Source organism: Vanessa cardui, chromosome 15 (assembly GCF_905220365.1).
Source record: "Vanessa cardui chromosome 15, ilVanCard2.1, whole genome shotgun sequence".
NCBI classification, from domain to species: Eukaryota; Metazoa; Arthropoda; class Insecta; order Lepidoptera; family Nymphalidae; genus Vanessa; species Vanessa cardui.
The window spans coordinates 13,277,162-13,286,792 of NC_061137.1; positions in this window are offsets into that span (position 1 = coordinate 13,277,162).

The following is a 9,631-nucleotide window of genomic DNA, read 5'->3' on the forward strand; positions in this document are numbered from 1 at the left end:
ACTATTGTAAATATATAAAGTACTATACTATTATATTTATATAGTAAATATTCTTTAGTGTCCCAGTAGACTTAGCTCAGTCACTTGTCTTTCTATTGTGAAGTTAATTTCATAGAAAATATAAGTAAAGTAAAGTAAAGTAACAGCCTGTGCACATGCAAATGCACATGTGGCAGAATTTCGATGAAATTAGACACATGCAGGTTTCCTCACGATGTTTTCCTACACCGCCGAGCACGAGATGAATTATAACATAAATTATGCACATATGTAAAGTGGTGCTTGTCTGGATTTTAACCCGCAATCATCGGTTAAGATGCACGCGTTCTAACCACTGGGCCATCTCAGCTCTCGAATACATCGAAAATATACCAAATGTAATTCAAATGTATCTATATTAATATTATAAATGTGAAAGTAACTCTGTCTGTCCGTCGCCATTTCACGATCAAACCTCTGAACCGAATTTGATGAAATTTGCTATGAAGTAAACTTGAACTCCAAGAAAGGCAAAGGCAAAAAGTTGCCTATTTCTTTTGACTCTCATATGACAGCCAACACAAAATAAAGATTAAGACTATAAATCAGCAAATAAATATATTTTTATCTCTAAGAAAACATTGTCACGTCACACGAATAAAATATTCAAGGGGTGAGTCGTAAATGTCTTATGTTAGTCATTTAAATTCGTAATCCCCTGCGACCCATCTTCAAACTGACCTGACACCTCGTGCCGCGGTTCCGAAGGTCCGGTGCTGAATATTCATACAAGGCGGATAAATAAATTCACATCCACCGTCAGCAAAGCTTCACTCTGAATACTTGGATTTTGTCGACCTGAATACGTCCTAGCTGTTATCTATGGCTTTTCTTGTCTCGTTATTTATTTCGGTCCAACTTTTATAAGAGATGTAGATATAAAGTTTATAATTTTGAAACAAATGACGGTATAATTTCTTTTATAATTATATCTGAAGTTTACCTGTTAGACAATATCACCTGTCACTCAAACGCACAAAGATTGTATAAAAGTATTCCATAAAAGCTGATATACATACTCCTACATACTATTAATACAAGAATTAAGAATAATCTTGTAACCCCTAGTTTCCATTTGCATACAATACAGAGAACATTTTTGGGCAAAGGTATACGCATCTATAATAAGACGCCGTAGTCAATTTAACATTTGCGATATTTAAAAACATTATTAAGACTAAATTAATAATTATATTTTTTTATTCATTAAAAGAGTACTCTTTAGAAAAAAACGCCTGGAGTTCAGCTCGGGTTCCATCATAAGACACTAATTACTGTAAAGAACAGCATTGTAAATCTGTTCATTTTAAAAAAGCAACTGTGCGAATTTATTGCCGTGTCTTGTCGCTAGAAGCTGCTTTCCGAAAAGGTGGTAGTATTTATTTAATTTGATTTGATAACGAAAAACGGTAGGTGTTTATTGCATCACTTTATTAAGTTATTAAGGATATGCTCTTGACTATTTCTAGTGGAGAAAATTATAAGTTTGCCCATCTTGAGATCCTAGACTAAATCCTGTGACGGGCAAAAAAAAAATAGATTTTCCTGTCAAGAAATCCAGCTTAGAAGCTCAAAGCACCTGTGATCTCTCTCATCCTACTCATGATTAGCAATGTATTTCATCAGATTACAAGATCGAGGTTACAGATATGTGTGCTTTCTTCTTATTATTAAAATATTTAATAATTACATTACTTTAAGTAGCACATTTTATATTTATCATAAATTATATTTTTGTAAATCAAAAATCAAAATAATATATTTTACTAACGACCGCCCGGCTATGCACGGTTGCATTGCTGATATTAATAAACTGCAGAATATCTCTATATATTGTCTACTATTCTCTACTATATTGTGTATGTATTAACTATTTATTATTTTATATAAACCTTCCTCTTAATTTTTTTTAATAGATAGACTGTCTATTAAAATAACCTCTTCAAAATCTGTTGTATAGGGACATACAGCGGTAAGCGACTTTGTTTTATACTATGTAATAATAAAAAGGAACAATAGTATACATTACATTCTGAAACAAATACTCATTTCATATTTTCCCGTTTTAGAGATGAAGGCAATAAAATGGAACACCTGTTAGTAAGTGAGGTTCGACTATCAACACTAGTGAGAAATATGACTTGTTCGAACGTCAAAGCGTTGACAAATATCGAATCCCAGACTTCCTATAACCCTACGTTCATTCTGATTCAATCATCATATAAACAGGAACAAGAAATAAATATTAAAAATTAGATTCTATTTATTTATAGTTATGGTTCAATTTTGTATGTTGTAGCTGGTGAATATTGATAAGACACACGTCTTCTCAATTGATTTATTGAGACTAAAATACAAGTTTTTAATATAAGAAAAAGTATCGAAAAGTATTAGTAATGGTGAGAAGGTATATGTAACGATAGGGAAGTATGTGACGCCAGCAGAAAACGTTACCTGAAAAATTATAAATCACATTATCATGAAGCATTTTTTCTGCTGACCGTACGTTTACAAAGGAGCCTTAGTAACGAGAACATTAGGAGTGATATTAACATAGAATTTTGCATTTACTTTGAGCATGTTAGCTCAAACGAAATTTCAGAATATAATATTCGAGGGTGAAGAGGCAATCTGGAATTCAAAGTATTATTATTTTTGAAACATGCTAATTTAAGAGGCAGCTGTATCAATTTACAAGTTTTTTCAATTTTAATGTTTACCGACGGTCTGGCTACGACGGTTATAACTTGAGGTTTTTGTATATAAAATATTAATGGACGAACAAGTGAGTCATCTACGTGGTTCTACTATCCTGGTGGTACCTAAGTGACACTACACTACACTAAGAAATTGACATAAAGCTATCACTTCCGCCGGATATCACGAGACGCAGAAGGTTTTTTATTAATTGCTTCATTAGCAGTTCTTTACAATCTTAAATAAAAGTATAAAGGAAAAAAATCTATGTTTATGAGAATTATACGTTTTTCACGTCGGCACTACAAAGTACATTTTATAGGAAAACGTACTTCGCTGTTTTAATTATAAGTAACATAACTGAAGGCTAAATGACATTGTTTCCAAAATTAAACGCTTTGTAATTCATTTGTTTTATGAAACGAAATATACATTTTTTTTTTCACGTACGTTTTTATATACACGTACCAAGATTTTTATTTGCACGGTTCAATTAAAAATAGTTCTTGATACCATAGTATAATGATAATAGTGTAATCAAAATAAAAGTAAACTTTATTTTTGACGACCTCCGTGGTCGAGTGGCGTGTACACCGGTTTTCATGGGTACGCCACTCTGAGGTCCCGGGTTCGATTCCCGGCCGAGTCGATATAGATTACCATTAGTTTTTTATCTTGTCCTGGGTCTGGATGTTTGTGGTACCGTCGTTACTTCTGATTTCCATAACACAAGTGCTTCAGCTACTTACATTGGGATCAGAGTAATGTATGTATGTGATGTTGTCTCATATTTATTTATTTTATTTTATTCAAGTAGACTTTTACAAGCACTTTTGAATCGTCATTTTACAATTAAGTGAAGCTACCACCGGTTCGGAAAGTAGATTCTACCGAGAAGAACCGTTAAGAAAAAAATGTTTTTATTTTATTATGATCAACACATATGACTATATTTTTATATTATAGCTTACACTCACATACTATTGAAGTTTGTATCAAAATGAACATTGTAATTTATGATGAGTTTGGGATTCGTCTATTTCAAGCAAGACACTTAATTGGCGGTTTAGCGAGCGCCTTCCTCATGTGTTATAGTTTTCACGTCACCCTGTGCGCGCGTGTAAGATCTATTTTCAACCGACTTCAAAAAGGAGGAGGTTATCAATTCGTCTGTATTTTTTTTTACATTTCTTACTTCATAACTTTTAACAGTGGTGTAACACCGGCTCCAAATATAGCAATAACTATAACTACGTTATATAATCGTAAATCGACTTTTAAGTAGTCTAATATTATTCATTTCATTTTACTTAGAATGACTCTAAAATGTGCCGAATACGCAATTATTTTTATAACTTTTTAATGAATATTTATTTGTTTTAAAATAGAGTTTTGTTTGAAGTCGGTTTTTCTTTTTGTTAATATTTTTTTTTATTAGTATCCTAATACATTACGTTATAATATTTTGGTTATAAAATAATAAAAGATTATATAAAGAATTTATTCATATAACCATCATACTAACTGTTATTACTGTAATACTATTTTAATTTATATTTATATTAATACTAATTACCGTAATACTAACTTTGTATCTTGATAATTGCAAAATAAATTCAATTTAACAATAACAATTAATTAAAACATAATGAATAATATAAATCTTCTTATAATTATTTAATTACTTAATAATTTCTTACTTAATCTGTCAAGCGCAACATGAAAAATCATTTTCACCATTAGTTCGTAGCGCGTTAAAAGAATTATCTTTTTGCACTATGAATTAATAAATATGAGACAACGTCTCATATGTATATTACTCTGATCCCTATGTAAATAGCTAAAGCACTTGTGCTATGGAGAATTAGAAGTAACGACGGTACCACAAACACCCAGACCCAAGACAACATAGAAACTAATATCCCATCAAAAACAATACTTGTCAAAAAAACCAAGTCTCGTAACTCAGTTGTTCTGCGGTAAAAAGTTGTGAGATCCATGTAATACCAAGTCTTGTCCATGTACCTAATACTTAAGCGACTTCCTGTCTTAATACGTCCACTCCCTAAGACCACGATCGTGGTCCATATATTGACTCGGCCATCGCATGAAAACACGTGTTAATTAAATTTATTATTAATATATTTTTGTAGGTAGCCTTCCGTTTTCTCTTTTACGGTACTACTTCTTGAGCTTCAGCTACAGTTCTTCTAAGAGCCCACTCCCTGTCTCTATTTGTTTTTCTGGGAGGCCTTGATGTTAAAATTTTTTACAAATCTGGACGGTAAATGCTTCTTAGTCTGTTGTATTCACAAATTGAGGATTCCTGCGCTTTAACACTTCCAAAGTCGATCTTAATTAGATGTAAACCGCCCAGACTTGTAACTCTCGAAAGTGCCACGTAAGCTTGACCGGATGTGAATACTGCAGAGCCGATATCCATATTTTATGTAATTAATACACTTAAATATTAATATGTATATTATTATTATTATTAATAATTTATACTATTATTAATAATATTGATTTTATTATTAAAAATAATAATATATAATATCCAAATATTTAATAATATTATAAAATAAATTAAAAAATAATAAATAAATACAGGAAAAGCGGTCTTTGGAAATGTAAAGAAACATAGTCATAGTTTAGTCTGGTCTTGTAATGATGTGTGCACTAGTTGAGAACGTAATTACACAATTAACAAACATTTTCGAAAGCTTATTAATATAAAATTTATTATATTGTTATTATATTAATAGAAACTGGCAACCAACGAATACGTCAACATGCAAAAAATTGGGCTGTCACAAAATGATTCAAAGAAATTTATTTAAAATAGTGTAAATCTAATTTTTAAACCTAAAAAAGTAAAATACAGACCTTTAAAGACCAACAGTAACAAAATATGCGTAAATACCAATATGAACAAATATATAACAACAATCTGCAGAAAATGAAAGTGACAGTGTCAACACACAATAAATAATGTATAAAATCTAAGAACATGTTGACAAGAGCCAGACAACGAGCGCACAAAAATCCATCTCCGGACCCGCCGCTCTGCTCCGCCTCACAGGCACAGGAGCCCGCACAGGGAAATAATCTGATGTCTGCAGCTGCGTCGAGCTCGAGCGACGAGTACTTCTCCCCGCCGACGTCGCCAACACCTGCACGTCGAGCGGGGAGACGCCGGCCACCGACGGGCTTGGGAGCCAGAGGCCAACCGGTCTCGGACGGGGTCCCCGCTTCCGGTGGTGGTGTGCAGCGCATGCGATGGACACAATCCATTAATGAAAATGTCATGCTCGCATACTATGGGGCTACAGAGGGGGGAACTAACCTTACGGCGTACCGTGTTAGGATGCTCTCTCTGTTTCAGGCGCTTGAACCAGCTATCAACGTCTCGGCTCAACGACTGTCGGATCAGGTGCGGGTCATTCTGCGTAACAACAGGCTGAGTGACACCGTGCTTGATCGGATTCGCTCAGAAATGTGTAATGGCGGTGTCACTTCCGCTCCGTCACAGCCCGTGGTACAGGGACCACTTCCTGCAACACCACAGGGCCCAGATCATGATGATGAGGGCGAGGGTGACATGGCTATTACAACAAGTAAGTACAGTGATCAACTGAGGAGCGCACTGGAGGATGCGATTCGGGAGTATCGTAACACTCCCGCTGAGCTTAGGCCACGTTTGCCACGTTTACCCATGACTAAACGGAATAGGGACCTAGTGTGCACTCTGGATTCACTGCTCGCAGATTATTTTGAGAGCAGTGAAAATCTCGAGAATACGCACTCAATTCTGTTTTGTGCGGCTGTTGCAGCATGTCGTATAGCTGGTGTTACATTTGAAGACACCGAACGAGCTACACGACCAAAGGCTGCTGCACCGGCCTGGCAGAGCAGGATTGAGAAGCGTATTAATGAGACCAGAGTGCTCATTGGAAAACTATATTGTTTTAAGGAAGGGAATACGCGTCCACGTGTAATGCGTTTCGTGGGGCGGGCGTTCTTGGGGACTGGTATAGGTCCGCAAGAATATCCGTCCCATGTCGTGGAGCGTATTGACTTCCTAAAACAAAAAGTTTATGCATGGGCGAGCCGCATCCGTCGGTACAGGCGGCGAGTGGACCGTTATTACTTGAATCGCATGTTCCAGAGCGATCAAAGGTGGGACAGGTACAGAACATGGGAGCGACTCGACCAGGGTGTGAGCGATGGGTGTCGCCCAGATGATGATGCCACGAATACATTTTGGCGCAACATCTGGTCGGTACCCGTCGACCACATAGAAGGTGACTGGATGCGGGAAGTCAGGCAAGCGTGCGAGCCTTTGGAAGCAATGGGAGAAATTTCCATCGCTTCTGAAGATGTAGCCGCTGCAGTTCGGTCCGTTCCAAACTGGAAGTCTCCAGGACCGGACGGGCTTCATAGCTTTTGGCTAAAATGGCTGCGCAGCTCGCATGAATGCTTGGCATCTCAGTTTCAGTCATCTCTAGAGTCTGGGTCGCTACCACAGTTCCTTACCACCGGAGTCACCCACCTACTCCATAAGTCAGGTAGTGCAACAGATCCTAAAAACTATAGACCGATTACTTGTTTACCGACGGTCTATAAGCTCCTTACCTCCATTCTGAGAGATAAGATTAATAGTCACATAGAGAATAATAGTATATTGTCCGTCTCTCAGAATGGATGTAAGGGTGGATCACGAGGCACTAAGGAGCTACTCCTCATTGATATGACCATTTGCCAACAGGTTCGTCGTTCTCGAAAGAGTCTGTCGACATGCTGGATAGATTACAAGAAGGCCTATGATTCCGTGCCGCATACATGGCTCTTGAGGGTGCTGGAGTTGTATAAATTAGATACAACTCTATGCAGTTTCTTGAGATCATGTATGGGGCAATGGCGGACAGTCCTTCGCTATCCAGGATGCCGAACGATTCATAGTAATGACGAACCGATAAGGATTGAGCGGGGAATATTCCAGGGCGATAGTTTGAGTCCATTGTGGTTTTGTTTAGCCTTGAACCCTCTAAGTACTCTGTTGGAGAGGTCAAGGCTGGGCTATCGTTTGCGTAGAGGAGGTAAAGTAATATCCCACCTACTTTACATGGATGACTTAAAGCTCTTTGCACCTTCAGATTCACAACTAGTGGAGTTACTAAAGGTAACAGAAACTTTTTGTAATTCTATTAGAATGGAATTTGGAGTTGACAAATGCGCGGTTATGCATGTAAAGCGAGGAGAGATTATGGAATCTGACGGATTACAACTTTCAGATTCCATAAACTTTAAATCACTGGCCGCAAACGAATCATACAAATACTTGGGTATGTCGGAAGCGTTAGGCATCAATGTGACCGACATGAAACAATCATTGCAGGAGCGTTTCTTTGGTCGCCTGAAAAAGGTACTCAATAGTCTTTTATCAGGTGGCAATAAGGTTCGCGCCTTCAATGGTTGGGTCATGCCGGTCTTGATGTACTCTTTCGGCATACTCAAGTGGACTCAAAAAGAACTAGACGCCTTGGATAGGAGAGTCCGTGTCCTGCTGACTGCATATCGAATGCATCATCCTCGGTCTTCGGTGATGAGATTGTACATCCCACGGAGATGTGGTGGCCGTGGCTTTTTAAATGCCAAGACCCTACATAACCGTGAGGTATACAAACTCAGGGAGTATTTCCTCCACACTGACTTGGATATGCACCGAGATGTAGTTATAATGCACAAGGGGCTAACTCCGCTCTCCTTAGGCAAAGAGAACTGGCGCAAGCCTGTAGTACTAAGTACTGAGAACCGCAAGGAGGTATGGAAGAGCAAGGAGTTACACGGACGCTTCTATCGGGCCCTTCATGGACCCGATGTGGACTTTATGGCGTCCGTATCTTGGCTACGGTTCGGTAACCTATTTGGTGAAACCGAAGGTTTTGTCTGTGCGATTATGGACGAAGTTATCATGACGAACAATTATCGGAAGTATATTGTGAGGGATGGCACGGTGGACATATGTCGGGCGTGTCACACTCCGGGCGAATCCCTTAGACATATTATTTCCGGTTGTTCTCGTCTTGCTAACGGAGAGTATTTGCACAGACATAATCAAGTGGCCAAGATAATCCATCAACAACTTGCACTTCGATACGGTCTTGTGGTATCAGAGGTACCATACTACAGGTATGTGCCCGACCCAGTTCTCGAGAATGGTCATATCACACTGTACTGGGACCGATCTATAATCACTGACAGGACTGTTGTTGCCAACAAGCCTGATATAGTGGTGATAGATTGGTCAGAGCGCCGCACGATAATTGTTGACATCACCATCCCTCATGACGAGAATCTCGTGAAGGCTGAGAAAGATAAACAAATAAAATATCTTGACTTAGCTCGCGAGGTTGTCGACATGTGGGATGTGGATACAGCAGTTATTGTGCCGATAGTTGTTTCAGTGAATGGCCTAATGGCCAAGAGCCTCGACCAACACCTTAAGAGGCTCTCGTTAGGTAGCTGGGTCAAGGGCCTGATGCAGAAGGCAGTACTCCTCGGCACGGCTCGTATTGTGAGGAAGTTCCTCTCTCTGGAGCCCTGACCACCGGTGGCTTGGACCCTGTTCCCGCCACTGGTTGGCCTCTGTATTTTATATTTTTAAATATATTTTATATGTTTGTATTTTATATTTAAAAATGTAACATTATATGAGTGAAAATATAAAATTTTTTTTTTAATTTTGTCATTTTGTTAATTATTTTAGTTTTTCCTTGGTTCATACACCAAACACTACTTATATTCCAAATTTGAAGCTTCTAGGTCTGCTAGAAGTGCCTTAGAATTTTGATGATCGGTGAGTCAGTCAGTGAGTGAGTGACAAAATTAAGAA